This window comes from Miscanthus floridulus, chromosome 2, assembly GCF_019320115.1.
Source record: "Miscanthus floridulus cultivar M001 chromosome 2, ASM1932011v1, whole genome shotgun sequence".
NCBI classification, from domain to species: domain Eukaryota; kingdom Viridiplantae; phylum Streptophyta; class Magnoliopsida; order Poales; family Poaceae; genus Miscanthus; species Miscanthus floridulus.
In genome coordinates this window covers 32,954,332-32,971,196 of record NC_089581.1, presented here as the reverse complement: position 1 = coordinate 32,971,196, position 16,865 = coordinate 32,954,332, and the positions used below count along the sequence as shown (strand labels likewise).

The window sequence follows — 16,865 nt, the reverse complement described above, 5'->3', positions numbered from 1 at the left end:
TCTTCACCAAGAAGCTAGGCAATGACTTGTTTGTGTTGCAAATTTATGTTGATGACATTATCTTTAGATCAACCAATCAAGATTTTTGTGAGGAGTTTAGAAAGATGATGGCAAGTGAGTTTGAGATGTCTATGATTGGAGAGCTTAGTTACTTCCTTGGTCTTCAAATCAAGCAAATGAAGAATGGCACATTTGTGAGTCAAGGCAAGTACATCAAAGACATGCTCAAGAAGTTTGGAATGGATGATGCTAAAACTATTACTACACCTATGGGGACAAATGAAAACTTAGACAGTGATGCTAGTGGCAACATGGTGGTATCAGTCTATGATTAAAAGCCCTAGTTTGATTTTGAATAATTGATGAAACCTAGGACTAACCTTTGATCTAAGTGTGTGATTTAGATAAGGTGGTACCATTCCAATTGGTGGAGCAAGAGGATGATCATGGTGGATGGTGATGACTAAAACATGATCAAGGGCTTCACATTTGAAAAAGAAGAAAGAGAAAAACAAAATTGGGCTCAAGGCAAAGGTATATTCATAGGAGCAATTTTTTATTTGCACTCAAGACACCATAGAGGGTGTGAGTGATTTAGGATCGATAGTCGTACTATAAAGAGGGGAAATTTTTGGCTAAGCGGTTATTGAGTGCCATTAGGTGAAAAGATTCTTGCATATGCATTTAGGAACCTAGTGTGCTAGCTTTGACCCTTGTAAAATGCTTTGAAAAATGCTAACACACATGCACACAAGTTCTACACTTTGTGGTTAGCAAGTTGGAAGCAAGAACAAAGTGGTTGAGGAGATAGAAAAAGAAAAGGCAGTGTCGGTCCCTGACTAGACGCTACACCAGATGCGGGACCTAACCCTAGGCAGCATCCGGTCTTTTATAGCGAGAAGGCAAAGTTCTTGCCGAGAGTGCCAAGAAATGATCAGACGTTGAACCTGACGCACGTGGTGCATCTGGTCATGTGCAACAGAGAGGGCACATGGCTAAGCTAGTGATCAGACATAGGAAGTGTCTTACGACCGGATGCACAAGAGTAAAGCAAATACGCTGGCGTACGCTAATGTCGTGGGCGCAAAGAGGAGGCTAGTGAGGACTAAACATCAGGCGCGTCAGCTCACCATTGACCAGACACGTCCGATCACTAAATATTGGCTCTGGAACCTTTCTAGATTCGATCTAACGTTGGAGACGCTTGGAGTCCTGTCACTAGAGTGGCGCATCCGGTCACTCGTTGCCTGTGGAGTTGAACGTTAAGTGACCGTTGGGATCTGATGGCTAAGGTTTGAATGAGGACACATGGCGGCCATCGGTGCAATCAGACGCCAGCGACCAGATGCTGGGGCTAAGTTCGGTCAGCCCGCGAGCAGAGCAGCGGCTCTATTTCATGAGGCCGTCTATAAATAGTGTTTAGCTAGCTTGGGGCTTATACTCTTGGCACTTTGACATACTTGACATCCTTGTGAGCCTAGGCAAACACCTCCCACTCATCTCCATCATTGATTCATCATTATTGTGAGATTGGGAGTGATTCCAAGTGCATTTACTTGAGTGATTGCATCTAGTGGCACTTGGGGATCATTATGGCTGCTGATTTCTTGTTACTCTTGGTGGTTTCCACCACCTAGATTGCTTGGAGCAGCGGAGGAGCTTCAGGTTGTGTTGGTGATTGTTTATGGCTAGCTCTAGTGATTATGAGAGGTCTTGCACCTTCCCTGATGAAGTGCCGCAAGGTAGCTCTAGTAAATTGCTTATGTCATTGAGTTACCTCACTTGTGGGTAGGTTCTTATGGTGTCCAATCATGTGGACGAGGTTTGTGCAACACCTCTTAGCAGCTGAACCACCAAGTGTTGGTTGACACAATAGGGACTAGTGTGCCGACAAGCACGTGAACCTCGGGAGAAAAATCTTGTGTCTTGTGTGATTGGATTTCTCCCAGTGATTGGTTGTCATCTTATTATGATTGGTTCATCCCTCAATGTGGCGATATAATCACCTTACTCACTCCATTACTTTTCCGCAAACTAGTTGTAGCAAGCTCTTTAGTGTAGCTAGAATTGAGAGCTTGCCTTGTAGCTTAAGTTCATCTAGTGGAGCTCTTTAGTGTAGCCTTGTTGAGAGCTCTTAGTGAGTAGTGACATAGCTGCTTGTGTGACTAGAGATCATAGCAACTAGAATTGTTGAGTAGGTGTCTTGCAACCCTTGTAGAACTAGAGCAAGTTTGCATTTCATCATTTATCTTACTAATCAAATTGCTTTAGTGATCTTGTAGATTTTTAAATAGGCTATTCACCCCCTCTAGCCATATGAGGACCTTTCCATACCGCTGTCGCTTTTACTCGGAAGTATTCCAAGTATCGTTTCCACAGGAAAATGTGTGAGATTAACTATAATCTAACTTAACTAGGGGTAGCAACAAGGCTAAGGATAAATAGGAGCATAGAGAAGATAACTAAGGTTCTCTAGTTCTGACTTTGGTAAGCTATGTCTTCTACTATTCAACTAGGGACATTACTAAGGAAAAGACACTAGTAGAGGATGCTTTCCTTCATAATCAGGTCCTACTTGGCCTACAAATGGGAGGTGGACTACAAAGGACTCAACAAGAGTGTCACACTTGTGCTCTAACGCTACGTCGCGATCTACTACCGGTCCGAAATGCAGGATGCATCCATGATTAACCCAAGTCTAAGCACCACGCTTACACTTACGATAAATACTTTACTCCCCTTAGGAAGAGAATAAAGCACTCAAAAGAGTCGCGATCCTGGTGAACAATATAAACAAGATGTTTACTTGAATCAGAAGTTGATTACCAGAGAAGTCTCAGAAGCAAACTCAAATAGAACTTGGATCCACCAAGGTACAAGCCATAGAGAGAGCACCAATAAGCCGGCACATCCTCCAAACTCTTCTATCACTCTCTATCTCACTATTTCTATTTACAAGACTAAATCCTATAGAGGACTAATCTTCTCTTGATTGCTGGCTCTGATCTTGATGAGGAGAATATGAATTAGGGTTTTAGGATGGTGTTGATATTTCTTAGCATCAATCTTTACTAAGTTGTCATCCCTAGCATGATGCTAGAAATGCGTGGCTGGTAATTATTAATGACACTTGTAAACTCAGAGTAAAGTATCCGCAAGCACACATATAATATACCATAGTAGCATTTCACCCGGGAGTATACCGAGTATCGTTATTTATATTTTATCCACAGGGAGGAGCTATAGGATTGTTGGCATAGAGATATTGATAAATATGTATACTTATGATAAAACCACTCTCATGCTATGGCAGGGTAAGTCAAATGATAAATAAATGATAAGTGTGAAGCATTGATAATAATTCTAGAGATAGAAATAGAGACTCATAAAATGTAGTATGGCTAGACAGGAGATTCGGTAAGATCAAAAGATTTCTAAGTCATTCCTTATTTACTAAGTCTTTTGTACACTCAAGTATATACACTCTCATCTATAGCATAATTAACTCTAGATCTATATATAAGGAACATTACTAAGGAAGATCAAGAACAGACCTTGTCTCCCTTCGCAACCGTGTTCTACTTGCTCTACAAACGGGGAGTGGACTATAAAGGACTCAACGGAAGTGTCACATCAGTGATCTACCATATGACCTAGAGTGCAGAATGCATCCATAGGTAAATAATATCTAAGCATCATGCTTACATAATGTCAACCACTTAACCCACACGCGTCTTGGGCTAAGCGCTTTGTGAACATATGCATAAACTCATCATCAATCACAACTATATCAAGCATATAACTAGAGCAAACTTGGAACATAATAAATAGCAATATAATATTGAAGTAGCACAAAGTCATAAATAAAGAGATATAATGGCTTTACCAGTCTTCAGACGGTAGATCCGGAATCCTGAGCAATAGCCCTAACTCTACTTGAACATTGCTAGCTAGCCTATACTAGAACTTTGAAGAATTAGAGCTCTATTCTCTTCTCTCTAGAAACCCTAATTTCTGGTCTGATCTTGACTTATGGCAGCCTCCTCTAGAGGGGGGTAGGGGCTAGTTATATAGGCCGGAGCGTCAATCCTAAGCCATCAAATCAAACCAACTTGAATAAACATCATAGATGCAATCTAGGAGGTGGTGGAGAACCGACGTAGCGATAGAGGCTGACATATGGGCTCTAGGGGGCCAGGCAGCCTATAGTTGGGGCCGGTCGACTCCGCCTTAGTGTGGAGTCCTCTCAAGTCTTCTGGAACCTTCTAGTGTCTGTTTCGCTGTGGATAAGTGCAATTAATTCTGACATGTAGGTCCACCTTGACGGTTTTTTGAATAAACCCTGTAGAAAATATAGATTCACCAAAAATCATAGAATTTGTTAGTTTAAACCCCTAGATCTTTGTTGGTGATCATATTTATGCCCTTATACATGTTTTATTGATGGTTTATAGTGGTTGTTAACTACCATCAACTGATGGCTTCACGAAGGGGGCTAGGGGCTATTATATATAGGGGAGATGGAGTAGGGGGCAATGCATTGCCATGTCATTGATCCATGTCAATTCCCTCGATCACCGTTGGATAAACCGACCTAAAACTACCTTAAAATCAAGGGTGCAGATCTTAGCAAGGTGTATGAGGCGACAGAGGGTGAATGGGAACCAAAGTGGATTGAACCAGCCTCCACCTTGGGCCGGCCAACCCACCATAATACCAGGTGGGCCTCCCCCTCTGGTGGTGGGTCTTGGGCTCCATCTTGAGTCAACTTTCGTAGGTTTTGTAGGTAGAATCACTCGTTGATGTCGATTTGCCTATTTAGAGTGTATGATGGTGGTCCCATGAGCTATTTTCTAGATAAATACTCCAACATTCACATATTCACCAAAGCTCATAGAATTCAATAGCTTAAATCCCTATACCTATGTTTGGTGATAGAATTAAGTATATATGTAGGATATGTTGATGGTTTATAATTAACATTAACAACCATCAACGGTCACTGATGGTGCTTCCATTTAGATAGTTGATGGTACATTTTTCCATACCACTAACCAAGTCACACCATGGTTCACATTGCAATACTCATTTTGTTGTACCCAATGTTTCTTTTGTACCATAGTTGTCAGTGAACCTTCTTTCAGTTGGTCAAGTTACCAACCATAATTGCTTTATGATATTTAATGACTCATCTTGTTTTATTTAGGACCGTCATAGTGGGAGAGTGATTGGGACTGGCCATCGTTGTAAAGGTGCTTCTAGCCTCTATGTTTTGGACACCTTGCATCTTGCATCTTCCATTGCACATTCAACTCATGTGTCATCTGTTGCATCGTCCTTTGCCTCTTCATTTACCAAATGGCATCATCATCTTGGTCATCGTTAAAGGTCTTGTTTGTCATCATTGACAAATAAAGGTCGTTTAGGTCATACATCTATTGAGTCTAGCTTTTATTGTAAGGGTTGTAAGCTTGGAAAGCAGATACAACTTCCATATTCATCTAGTGTTTCTCATCCTGACCTTTTGAACTTATTCATTCAGATGTGTGGGGTCCCGCATCTTTTTCTACAAAAGGTGGTCACAAATATTATGTTATTTTTATTGATGACCAATCATTTATTCGCATGGTTCACACATAATTTTCTCCACAAATTAGAGTTTTTTTGCTCTTACTTTGGTGGTGAATATATATATGCGATGCTTTTCACCAGTTTTTATTTGTCCTTAGAGGGTACTCTTGCACAACTTTCTTGTCATGGTGCTCATGCTCAAAATGGTATTACTGAATGAAAACAACTCTATCTTATAGACAGCTCGCACACTTTTGATTTCTTCTTTTGTTCCTTTACATTTTTTGGGTGATGTTGTTTCTATTGTTGTCTATCTCATCAATAGAGTGTGTTTTCTAGGGTATAGTCGTAAGCATAAAGATTATCGATGTTATGATCCATCTTCTCATCGCATACGTATTTCTTGTGATGTGACCTTTGTTGAGGATCGTCCTTTCTTTTATAACCCCTCTACTCAGCCCTCATACTCACCCATAGACTCCACAACCTTTTTGTGTCTTCCTCTTCTTTCATCAAATGATGATGTCGCCACAAATTTTCTATCCGTTATAGCGATTTTGAGTCTTCCTATTTTGATCACGCCTCCCTCACATGTGACACCTCCACCTCTGCCATCTCACTCGTTTTCCAAACCATCTATCACACGTGTTTTCCATCACCATCCCAAACCTTCTATTGCTCTTCCATCTAGTTATCCCACCTTGGCTAGTCATGATGAGCATGTTGTTGATGCTTCTAATAATACTACTATTGAGTCACGTACTATTTCTGATGAGTTATAGGTTGGTCCATGATATAATCTTTGAGATTGTAGTAATGTTCATCCTAAAGACAAGTATGGTTTTCCTTGGGTGAATGCTATTGTTGATGAGCCATCTAGTTATCAGGAGGCTTCTAGTATCCTAGAGTGGTAGGTTGCCATGTCTGAGGAGCTTGCTACTCTTGATCGTATAGGAGCTTGGGATCTTGTTCCATTACCATCACATGCAGTGCCTATCACACCTAAGTGGGTTTTCAAAGTTAAGACCTGGCTTGTCTTCTTGAACGAGGCTTTTAGCAGACTTTGGGACAAGATTATGATGAGATATTTGCCCCTGTTGCACATATGACTATTGTTCGTACTTTGATTGCAGTGGCTGCTATTTTTTCATGGGCTATATCTCTCAAATAGATGTCAAGAATGCTTTTCTACTCGGTGATTTTCATGAAGAAGTTTATATGCAACCACCTCCCGGCATTGGTGCTCCTTCAGGTTATGTCGATCGTCTTTGTCGTGCTCTATATGGTCTTAAATAGGCTCCTCGTGCCTGGTTTGAGCATTTTGTCTCTATGATAAAGGCTACTATTTTTTCGCCTAGTGCTTATGATCCTACTTTATTTATTCATCTCTCTATACGTGGTTGTACTTTGTTTCTTCTTTACGTTGGTGATATGTTGATTATTGGAGATGATATGGAGCACATTACTCATGTCAAGCAGTAACTTGAGCACTTTTTAGACATCTGATTTGGGTTCTCTCACTTATTTCCTAGGGATTGAGGTTTTGCACCGTAGCGAGAGATATTATATCTCTTAGTCCAAATACATACACGGTCTTATTGCCCGTTATGGCATTAATGGTCACCACACAACTGCCACACCTATGGATCTTCACTTGCAGCTGTGTCCCACTGATAGTACACCTCTTGAGGATTCCTCTCAATATCAGCATATAGTGGGAAGTCTTGTTTATCTCACTATTACTAGGCTTGATATTGCTCATGCAGTCCATATTCTGAGTCAATTTGTGTGTGCCCCAACTAAGTTCAGTTTGGGCATTTACTTCGTGTGCTGCGATACTTATGTGGAACATCCTCTAAATGTTCATTCTATGCTCAAGATAGCCCACTCTAGCTTTATGCTTACTCGAACTCCACTTGGGCGAGTGACCCAATAGATCGCCGCTCCATCATAGGATATTGTATTCTTCTTGGCTCTTCTCCTATTGCCTGGAAGTCTAAGGTGCAAGCAGTTGTATCCCATTCTAGTGTAGAGGTAGAACTTTGAACACTTGCTACTACTATTGCAGAGATTGTATGACTTTGATGGTTGTTGGTTGATTTTGGTATTTCTTGTGATGACACCACACCTCTTCTTTATGACAACACAAGAGCCATCCAAATTGCTAATGATCCCGTGAAACATGAACTTACCAAACACATTGGTGTCGATGCCTACTTTACTCGGTCTCATTGCCACCAGAAAATCATTGCTCTTCAGTATGTGCCTTCTGAATTGCAGTTAGCTGATTGTTTCACTAAAGCACAGACTTGAGAGCATCATCGACTTCACTTGATCAAACTCAATGTTTCAGATCGTCCACTTCCACCTTGAGTCTGAAGGGGTGTTAAGCATAAAAGGCCCATCTAATATAGGCCCATATGGCCCATGAGGCTCCTATATATAGTCATCTCCACTAATGGAATCACTCATTCTCTCTAATCTCCACATTTAGTAACACTTTCCTCTTTTATTGTTAGAAATTAAATCAACTTCCTTTGTGTCGCATCTGGTGTTCTTCTTCTTCTTTCCCTTAGTTGCTTTGGTTTGTTTTCGTAGATATATTAGATTAACTATTCCAAGCAGTGCGCAGACACTGTCATATGTTTGGCAATGCTTCTTCACAATTTCACTGGCCTTGTTGAACTCATGCCTCCCATCATGAAACACAATGGCGAGCTTCCCTATTTACGTAATAGTACAATGTGCTCAAGGGGAACATACTTACACTTTTTTCTTGGTACCCAAATCAACAACCATTTCTAAAATTCTGAAAAACGCAGAGCCTCCATAAACAAAATAAGCAACACAAAAGCTGCTTTTACCTTCTCAATATAAGAATTTTAGTTGAATGTTAGCTGCTACAAAGTCTTTGCATGCACCACTACTTCTGAAAGTCCAACCATTATTTGATCTTCCCGATTTGGATTACAATCAAGGCTTTCATAGTTTGACTCAAAGTAGAAGCTTACTGAACCTTCAGACTCTACCTCCAAGGGTAACATAGCTTGGTGATCCTTAATAAGATACCACATCTTATCACTATCTACATAAATATCATGTGTCCTATTAATGCATAGTCTGTATTCTTGAGAGAATTTGTTGAAGAAAATATCCTTGGCATAAAACAACCCTATGTCTTGCTAGATAATTATTTAAAATTGAATTAAAAACCCCTCCAATGTATTGTGCAATGAATTTGCAACACCATCTAAGAAAATGTCAAAAGCAGTTTCCAATGAATTTGCAACATCATCCAAGAAAATGTCAAAAGGAGTTTCCTGCAGTTTTCATATAGTTTTATCGAATATAAGATGTAGTAGGCTTTAGTTTAGCGTTGTGGCAGGAGTGCAAGAGGTAGCGGTAGCAGCACTTGAGGAGCTCGAGAGGGCGGGACACGGAGGTATGAAAGCCGGTCAAAGGGTTGACCATGGAGATCTCTGATGGGAGACATCAGTAGAGGAGGAGGAGGTTGTCGCTGCAAGTGAGCGGTGCGTACAACTTCGCCTTTGTGCCTTCCTCCACCGACATGAAGGAAGTGATAGGTTGTCCGACTGTGCTACCCGGCAGACGATAGCCTTGAGACGACAGCCATGATGAGCGGCGGGACAAGCCACGAGCTCTCCCAAAACATCTTACAGTAGTGGAGTCCCAAGAGAAGGCATTGATCGCCATAGCCCGCCAGGTGGTCGCGGCGGATCACGGAGGCATTGTCAATGATGGCTTGGCATCAGTGCTTGCAACCCGTGGCACAGCAGGCGATTGAGATTGAGTCCAGGCGGAGAAAGATGTGCAGGAGGTAGTCCGTAGGCAAGGAGGGCGGCGGCGGCCATGAGAATCACGATGCACGTATTGTACCTGTTTCTTTTTGTTGTTGTTGTTGTTATTGATGTTGATTAGGTTGTGTTGACATGTGCGAGAAGCCCATAAATATCACGACAACAATAAGAGCATACAGGGACAAATCATGATGCAAATCAAATAATAACTAAAATAAAATTATGTTTTCATTCCTACCATGATGCTAGGATATTAAATTTGTTTCCCAAATTTATTGGAGTTGTGTAGCCACAAGAAATACAGTCCAAACAGGGCTCTGAAATTTCAGAATTTGCATACTCAGAGCTACATGAAATACATTCAATCGAAGAGATAAAAGGATGCAATATATAGTTTCAACGGTCCAAAAAAGTTATATAGCAAGTACAGCCCCAAGTAAAATTACATGGCGTGTTGGATAACTATTCAACACGCTAGTTGTTGAATAACAATCTATAGTGATGAATCAAGGTTGGAGTGGTAGGTTAAGATGCGTGGCAGGGATAGTTATGGCTTGTTCACATACACATGGCTAGTTACTAGTTAGATTTAAAAGTTAGCCCAAATTAGTTATGGTTGGCTAGCTAGTTGGTTAACAACTAGTTGAAGACTTAGCTAAAAATTAGTCCATCTATTAACCCTCATGTTTGGATACACTAGAGCTAATTTTAGCGAGCTAGCAGTTAGCTCTTGCATCCAAACAATGCCCTTAATTAGAGATGGATTTACTGAAGGATGGATGTATTAGTAGAAGATGCATCATGCATGGCAGGCAACCAACATCTTTAGGCCTAAAAGTAGTCTCGCCGCACTATGTGCCCTCTACACTTACCCGCCGACCTTGTCCTCACCAAACTTATCATCGTCGAACTTCCTCATCCCTGCTTTGCCCAACCACTACCTCCTCTCACTATAGCCAACGGCGCTCCATCACCTTGCCATCCCGCCTACCCAAGGGGGCGGGGGGGGGGGGGGGGGGGGGGGGGGGGGGGGGGGGCAGCCTTCTAACCCTCAGGCGAAGGTTGGTGGCGACGAACAACATCAGTCCGGAGATCACGCGATAGCATGACAACAAGTCGCGGATTAGAGATTGTGTGGCTCAAGAAGTTAGGTGAAATCGGTAGTGGTAGTGTGTTTGCTCTCATCACTACCCAGTTGCAACCAATGACAATTACGTATGTATAGATATATGGCAAAATTTATGTATCAAAAACGTCTAATCGACTGAACGGATGGAGTATATAATTTTCTTTTAGTGGAGTATGTAGATTTTTTTGAGCAAAGAGTGGAGTATATATATATATAGAGAGAGATGAAAATACTGTACTTGTCGGCCTAGGAGTCCTGGTCACCAAAGGCCCGGGACAGAACTCGGCCCAAGTCCGGCCCTTATAATAAATAAGTCAAAGGTCAAAAGACACATCCGACCCTCACCAATCGACGCACCGGATCAAACACGGCAACCCAAAGAAAAGAAAAAACGAAGAAAAGCCAACAAAAAACACGACGCGGCACAGAACATAGCACCGCACCACCGGCCCCCCGACCTCGTGTCGTCGCCCTCGCCCGCCACCCCATGAGGCCGCCCCCGAGACATGCCTCGTAGCCCCGGCGTTAGCAGCAGCAGCAGCAGTAGCAGGCGCTCCCTCCGCGTCGCGTCCCCCGCCCCGCCGCCGCGGCCGCCGTCGCCGGCATTGCCATGCCGTTCGCGCGCCGCGACATCGAGGCGGCGGGCGCCGGCGCCGGCCCCGGCAGCGACGACTCTCCTGCCGCTAAGAAGGGCAAGCCGGAGCTCGCAGGGGCGCGCCCGGCTTTGACGAGGTCCGAGGCCTTCGCGTTCGCGGCCGTGCTCGCGCTCTTCACCGCCGGGATCTTCTGCGTCTTCCTTACCGCCCCACGCGGCGAGTTCGGGCAGATCCTCCGCCTCCCGCGCAGCCTCGCCGACGTCCGCCTTCTCAAGTAAACATATCTCTGCCCGCTTGCTCGTTGTTTCCCCGATCGACTTTTTATTTGGATCGAAGCTATTGCGTATCTGAGACGCGTAGTGTAAATCGGGTATCTGAAACGCGTAGCGTACTACAAGCTTGGTATCTATTGATTCACTAGTGCTAGTTTGGGTGTGATTTCGGATGCCGATTTCTGAGGACTAGGCTGTTCTTCAACATCAAAGATGAACACGCGGTGTAATCAAATAATACTCAAGACATGTTTTAGTAGATGCAAATTTAAACATCAGATATATTGGTTACTAATTTCAAGGAAGGGGACAAAAGAGACTTGCTTTCGTATTTGATCTTGCAGTGGCTGCAACAATGGAGAGACTTTGTCTAAGTCAAAACCTCGTTAGGAATTAGGCAAGATTAGACGCTCATTGGATGTACAAATTTCAATAGTTGTTGTGGACAGCGACTTGCTTTCGATCTTGCTGTAATTGTCGTGGACAGCGACTAGCTTTCTTTCTTGCTGTAAATTTTCTCTCTCTCGGGAGTCAGTACTCAGTACCACTATAATTCTTCTCAGGTTAATTAGCAGGGGAAGTTTGCAAGTATATTGGCCTTGCGTGTCAATTTTTCAAAGCTCCCCATTACCATCATCCATACAAGATGAAAGATGATACCCACATTTATGTTGGGTTCTACATGTTAGAGAAGTACTTAGTTATAGATATAAACACTGGACAATGCTGTGTGGTACCAAATTAATTATTTACAGTTTTTTTGGACTACTGTACCCATATCGATTTAGTTAGATAAAGTAAATATTTTCATTTTATCCATACCTCTTGTTGAAGTTCGGTACAAATTGCGTATGCTTTGTTGTGCATTCGATACAAAAAATTGAATCTTGTAAAGTTACTGGCACTAATATAAGATCCTAGACCTAATATGATTCAAGAGCTAGGTTTATTTTGTAGTTTTCCATCAAGATAACACAATTTAACCTTGTAAATAGATATTTGAACCTAACTTAGTTATTTTAAATGTAAATCTGAACATTCAAGCAATTTGAATTTTTGTTGTTTATTATGCATTGTACTCACCTTTCACAGTACAGAATAGACATTTGACCTCTGTCGCCATCAACTAAGTCGTAGGATTGTTTCACCTATCCCTCAGTTCTGGGTTACTAATTTAACAAGACAAGAACTCACTGAAAATTAGTTATAACTACCAATTGGTCATTTGTTCTGATGAATTAGGATGTGACCTTGCATTTCTGTTACAACCAGCCAACTACTCACCAAACCATAGTACATTCAGTTATTTACTTACATTTCTTGTTACAACAACACAGACACTCATTTTGTTTGTTTTGGCTAATTTAACAATTTCATTTAGGTGTCTAAGAGACACTGCGAGTATTTACCAAAATCTAGCATGCCGAGGTGTGCTCCTACGTTTCAATTACAGTCCTCTTCTAAGATACAAGCTGAGTGCATCTGATGCTATGCTATTTTCCTATTTGAACATTTTACTTGTACTAGTTTATTAACCATAGAATTCTCAGAATTTTCAATCTTAACGCAGGTGTTACTGAACACATAGCCAATTTGTTTTAACTGATTTTCTACTAGACTTACACTCTGTTACCATTGGTGGATAATAACATGAAAAAATTGGAAGTCATTTATGCTTTTATAGTATCTAGACATAGCGTGTATCTAGGTGCATATCAAAAGTTATGGACCTAGGAAAGCCAAAACGACTTACAATTTGGAACAGAGTGAGTAATTTTCATGTCTGCAATCTTTGTAGAGTATAGTGAGAATGAAATTAGTGGATATAGTTTGGGAATAAGACATCTGTTGCTGTTTGCTAATAAGTTTTTTATAAACTTGCAGAGACAATCTTGCTGTTTACGCGAGAGATTATCAAACAAATTTTATATTGGGTTATTGCTCAATATACATCTTCATGCAAACATTCATGATCCCTGGAACAATATTCATGTCATTACTTGCTGGGGCTCTTTTTGGAGTGATTAAAGGTGGCATTTTGGTAGTTTTCACTGCCACAGCCGGTGGATCGTCCTGCTATTTTGTCTCCAAGCTGATTGGCAGACCCTTGGTTAGTTGGTTGTGGCCTGAAAAACTGAGATATTTCCAGTCAGAGGTATCTTCTGCTATGCCTGTTCTGTTGGTTAACATTTTCTTGAGATCCTTCCTGCAACACAAAGTTCAGCAGTTTCTTTATTTCATAAAAAATGACCTATAGTCATGTACTATTATTATGTAACAAATACCATTGTTTCTGATGCAGATTGCTAAGAGGAGAGAAAAGCTATTGAATTATATGCTTTTTCTGAGAATAACTCCAACTTTGCCCAATACATTCATAAATATGGCGTCACCGATTGTTGACATACCTTTCCATATTTTCTTCAGCAGCAACACTAGTTGGTCTTATTCCAGCATCTTATATTACTGTAAAGGTAATCTTCTTCTTTAACAACAGAGTTGGTATGATTGTTTGACTCATTTTTGGATTATATTGAATCATTAATCAGAAGAGCGGGCCTGGTGCAAGCGGTAGAGTCTTACCGCCTGTGACCGGAAGGTCCCGGGTTCGAGTCGCGGTCTCCTCGCATTGCACAGGCTGAGGGTAAGGCTTGCCACTGACACCCTTCCCAGACCCCGCACAGAGCGGGAGCTCTCTGCACTGGGTACGCCATTTTTTTATTGAATCACTAATCAACCAATGTCCATGTTGTATTGTTAAGAAATCACTTGAAACATGGACTTGGGTGCTTAAGCATCAAGAGTGCCAAATATGTGTCATTAGTTTAGGGTTCTAAATGTATGGCATTGTTCTTATGCTGATGTTTGATGAATGGAGATGAAAGATAACATGTGTCATGAACTGCCTAAGCATGTCCTTGCTGATGGCTTCAAGCCTCTAACAAAATTATTACATATCTTTGAAGTTTTCTGGGTTTAGTGGAAGCTGTATGAGCAAACATCATCACTGCGTGCCTGGGCCTAGGGTCTCCTTCTTTCTGTGAGGATAGGGGCTCCTTATCTATTAACTGTTGTTAATTCCAATTAACCAGTAGGAACCTTGTTAGACTCTATCCATACTACCCATCCCTGTGCAACCTCTTAAGCCTGTACTTAATGAAGAGTTACCTTTTTCACTGCTAATAGGCTACTTGACCTAGAAACTACCTGAGCTGTGAGCTTCACCCACTTTATGCTTCCCTGTAACTCCAGTGAACATCTTTTATCAATCTTCTCAATGTATTGCATTGAAATAATGAATCTAACCTTTCTTTGGAGCCTGACGGTCTTGTTCCTTGATTATACTTGCTTTTGAGCATTTTCAGTCATTTTCCTGCTAATAATTTTTGTGTCATTGTCATGCAGGCTGGTAGAGCCCTAGGCGATCTGAAATCAGTTAGAGAGCTGTATGACTTCAAGACATTAGTGGTTCTGTTCCTTATTGGATCTGTTGCTGTCGTTCCAACAATCCTGAAAAGGAAGAGAACATACGAATGATGTCTTAGAGCATCTACTTACTTTCTTTAGATGCTCAAAATGTATTAGGATTCTTTTTCACCTTTTTTTTTGTTTTCTTGATATCGTATACATATTCAATTCTATACGTAGAGATGTAAAATTGAATGCTTTTTAATACCAGATGATGCCATCATTGTATCTGCATGTCTCCTGTTCTTTGTTGATCTGTACCATTGTCAGTGCTTATTATCGGAACTGAGTATTCATGTTATCGGTGTGTTGTATCGCTCTCTGTATTGCACTTTATATTAATCTCAAAGTATTGTTTTTTTAGAAATGGGTTGGGTATTCCTAATGATATACTCTCTATACAGAAAAGAATACAAGTTGCGTGCTATCAAAAGTATTTCATGTTTGATCAAATTTTTAGTGAATACTATTCATATTTACAGCTTCAAAATAATTTATTATGAAAATGCATTTCGAAATTAATCTAATGATATTTATTTGATATCGTAACTATTGATACTTTTTTTTATCTATAATTGATCGAATTTAAGATACTAAACCACGACACTGTGTTAGAATTGCATTTTTTTCTGGACGGAGAGAGTATATAACATTTTTTTTTTGCTTTTTCTAATTAATTTATAACCAAAGGGAACCTTAGCCAAGTCCTAACATGATTCGGCCCAAGTAAGTGCAGCCACACATAAATACCGGGCCATGAACAGTGGTTATCAGCTATCCTTCCACGGACCACGGGTGCCACTGGAGCAGTGGAGGTATAAATACTACAGTGTTGTAGTTGTACTCCTCCCCTTGAAGTACATCACCATTCTCCAGAAAGAGCACACATGGCAGAGAAGGTTCTGCCTTCTTCTATACCTCCGATCTCTGTGTTTCTTCTCTACCTCCAATCTCTGCGTTTCTTCTCCAATTCGGTCTCTGTGTAACTGTGTTCCTTGATGTTTTTATCTACTTGATTTGATGATCATCTGTATTTCCAGTGATTTTGGTTTATTTGCATCAACACGCGCAGAGTAATCTATAGTATCATCATGCAGGTGTCCACGCTGGTCGTCACACTCAACCAGGCTGCTGCCGCTGCTTCACCAAGATCCGGAAGACTGTGTGCAAGCTCATCACTTGCCTCCCGGTCGATTCAGTATCTATATATTGTCGTCCGGCCCTTGTGAATTGTGATAAGAAAGCTGTTTAATTCCCTCTTGAGTCTTGCGTGCTGGCAGAAACCGAGGACATCCGGGCGATTTCCTGCGACGAGGTGTCCGGGACGGTGATGATCTCGGGGCCCTTCGACCCACTGGCCACTGCCCACTGGTGCTCCCCTGCAAGCTCCGGCGCAAGGCGGGCTGCCTGATCAGGGACATCCAGCTTGTGGCGGCAGAACTGAGGCTCACACCGCAGCGACCAGCCATGCTGCCAAAGCCGCCCGGGCCGGACCCTGCTCCGTCGTGCTGCTGCGGTATCTGCATCTGCGGGTGTGGAGGCTACGACTACGGCTACGGCTGCCGCTGCTGCGGTTGCCAGACGTGCGCATGCGTGAACCACCCGCCGCCGTGCTACGGGGAGCTGCCGTGGGGGCAGTACCCAAAGATCGAGGTCACCTGCGAGGAGGCGTCGTCTCCAGCGTGCAAGATCATGTGATGTTTGTTGAGTGAGTTTGCTTGCTACCTAGTTTGTCTTGACTTCGAGTTGTTACTGTGGTTCAGAGTGGAAGTGGAAGGACGGAAACATGGAAGGGTGATTTAGACATAAATGATGAAGACGGAAACATGGAAGGGCGATTTAGACATAAATGATAAATTCAGAGCTATGCGCATATATCTATGTGAAATGGACTGCGAATCTGTGATTTGATTCATAGAAAGATGATTTATAGGCATAAAAGTTATTCAGAGCTGGTCATATGGTCCCGTTCGCTTGTCTGAAACTTGGCTGAAACTGGCTGGTTGTGTGA

At 41.9% G+C, this 16,865-nt stretch overlaps 2 pseudogenes; both read left to right on the top strand.

The window, feature by feature from the left end:
• The first annotated feature begins 10,930 nt into the window (after window positions 1-10,930).
• Window positions 10,931-15,088, top strand: LOC136538377 (uncharacterized membrane protein At4g09580-like; annotated as a pseudogene).
• A 653-nt stretch (window positions 15,089-15,741) lies between these two features.
• On the top strand, window positions 15,742-16,784 carry LOC136538376 (protein PYRICULARIA ORYZAE RESISTANCE 21-like; annotated as a pseudogene).
• The last annotated feature ends 81 nt before the right edge of the window (window positions 16,785-16,865 follow it).